This window comes from Babylonia areolata, chromosome 17, assembly GCF_041734735.1.
Source record: "Babylonia areolata isolate BAREFJ2019XMU chromosome 17, ASM4173473v1, whole genome shotgun sequence".
In the NCBI taxonomy this organism is placed as follows: domain Eukaryota; kingdom Metazoa; phylum Mollusca; class Gastropoda; order Neogastropoda; family Buccinidae; genus Babylonia; species Babylonia areolata.
In genome coordinates, this window is record NC_134892.1 from 8,364,454 (window position 1) to 8,366,953 (window position 2,500).

The 2,500-nt window shown below is 43.4% G+C and overlaps 1 protein-coding gene across 1 annotated transcript in view; it reads left to right on the forward strand.

The window, feature by feature from the left end:
• Window positions 1-2,500, forward strand: part of LOC143291477 (BTB/POZ domain-containing protein KCTD4-like) — a 22,014-nt gene that overhangs the window by 137 nt on the left and 19,377 nt on the right. The window contains exon 1 of the mRNA XM_076601356.1: window positions 1-163. This exon is cut by the window's left edge and continues 137 nt beyond it. The gene's annotated coding sequence lies outside the window, so the exon portion shown is untranslated. The remainder of the gene's footprint in view (window positions 164-2,500) is intronic.

A 2,500-nucleotide genomic window follows, 5' to 3' on the forward strand; every position in this document is an offset into this window, starting at 1 on the left:
AGTACAAGCGGGCCGATCGAGGAGTGTTTAACGTGTACGAGTGAGTCACAGGTTTCAGGCGGTTGTTGTGTCAGTCAAGTCAGTGGAGAGAAGGTGTGTGTGTGTGTTCGTCTGCTGTCTTCGCATCTGCTGCAGTGCAGCGCATCCTGGACACAGCCGACAGGTAAGATGGTTGGCAGGTTGTCAGTCGCTGCAACGGCAGACTGAAACGTTTTTTGTTGTTGAAAATTCCGCGACAGTACAGTTTCTAAATTTACTAAGTTTGCTTAACTGTCTTCATTCTGTTGTGTGTCAGTATGCGTGGCCCCCAATACGCTAAGGCTAGGTTAGGCTACAATAGGACTAGGGCTTAGAAAGTGCAAGCAGGCGGTGCGCCGTGCGATGGCGAGATTATAGAAGCGTTATCGATTGCTCGGCTGCTCCCACCGGTGTTTTTTAGCTTTGGCACGGTTGAAAGCTTTTGATTGTGTGTGGCCGTGTTCTCTCGTTCACACTGCATGGCCACTGACTGGCCGTTCAACTAACAGCTTATAAACTCTACATATATTACGTACTTCAGGTAGGACTGTACTTCTGACAACTTACGAGCCTACGACATAATTATGATAATGATAATTAGTTATATTTTTTCCACCATTGTGCCAGAATCTATTGCCGGAATGCTTTTGTTGAGCTTAAAACTGTATGTATACTTCACATACACACAACAACTGCTACTGACTACCACTAACCAACCGAGCCTACGACATAATTATGATAATGATAATTATTCATATCTTCCATCATTGTGCCAGAATTTCAGTATTGCCGGAATACCTGCTTTTGTTGACTGTCATGTCTAACGGTATAGGCATATTGTGTGCTGCTTTTCTGTTTTAATGCAGAACCACACACGCGCGCGCGCACGCATATACATACGCACACACACACACGTCCATACACACACGCGCATACACACACACACCCATACACACACGCACATACACACACGCCCATACACACACGCGCATACACACACACATATGCCCATACACACACGCACATACACACACGCGCATACACACACACACATGCCCATACACACACGCCCATACACACACGTGCATACACACACACATGCCCATACACACACGCACATACACACACGCCCATACACACACGCGCATACACACACACACACGCACATACACACACGCCCATACACACACGCCCACACACACACACACATGCCCATACACACACGCTCATACACACACGCACATACACACACGCACATACACACACGCACATGCACACACGCATGCATGCATGAGTCTAACATCACTCAGTGTGCCGGATAGACGTTACATGAAATTGAACTGACAACGCATGCACGCCGGCGGGCACACACACACACACACTGACACACACACACACTAACACACACACACACACACACACACACACTGACACACACACACACACACACACACACACACACACTGACTGTATGCGTTTGTGTTAGTGAATGTGTACATGTCTGTGTATCAGGTATCTGATACAAGGCAACTACATCAGTCTGTGTCACAATGCTAAGCTATTTCCTATCACTTACAACCATGCTTTTTTTTTTTCTCTCTCCATGATTCATGTTAAAGAGAGAGAGAGAGAGAGAGAGAGAGAGAGAGAGAGAGAGAGCAGAACTCAGAACTCAGAAATGTTTCATTGTGGAAGGGCTTCTGAACCATTACAATGCCGAACACACACACACACACACACACACACACACACACACACACACACACACACACACACACGCGCGCGCGCGCGCGCGCGCGTGTTGGTTAAAAATCTGCTTCTTAAAGAAGGAGGAACAGTATCAATCATTATTCTAAACATAACAAGAGAGGCAAAGCTTTCAAGACTCACTTGTGATAAATTAAGTCCCCTAGCATTAATTACAGAGTAATTTCCCTTTTTTACTATCTGCACCAAAACGTTTGCAAAATAAATAAAAATTCCATGCTTAGCAAAAGAAGTTCCTGTTTGAACAAAAAATGATAATAATGACTCCTCTTGTTGTTGTGTCAGAATAAGAGGTCAAAGTGCCAAGTTTAGAGATACAAAAAATATAAATATAACAGTAAATGCAGTTTGCGTATAATTAGGCTTCTTTTAAAAAAAAAATTTGTTGTGCCCATCCCAGAGGTGCAATATTGTTTTAAACAAAATGACTGGAAAGAACTGAATTTTTCCTATTTTTATGCCAAATTTGGTGTCAACTGACAAAGTATTTGCAGAGAAAATGTCAATGTTAAAGTTTACCACGGACACACACACACACACACACACACACACACACACACACACAGACAACCGAACACCTGGTAAAAACAGACTCACTTTGTTTACACAAGTGAGTCAAAAAGAGCCTTGTTGTATGTAAATTTCGACTTCAGCGGAAGGATATTTAACTTTGTGTAATTAGTAATTGATAATGATGACGATTTCAGAAGGATTA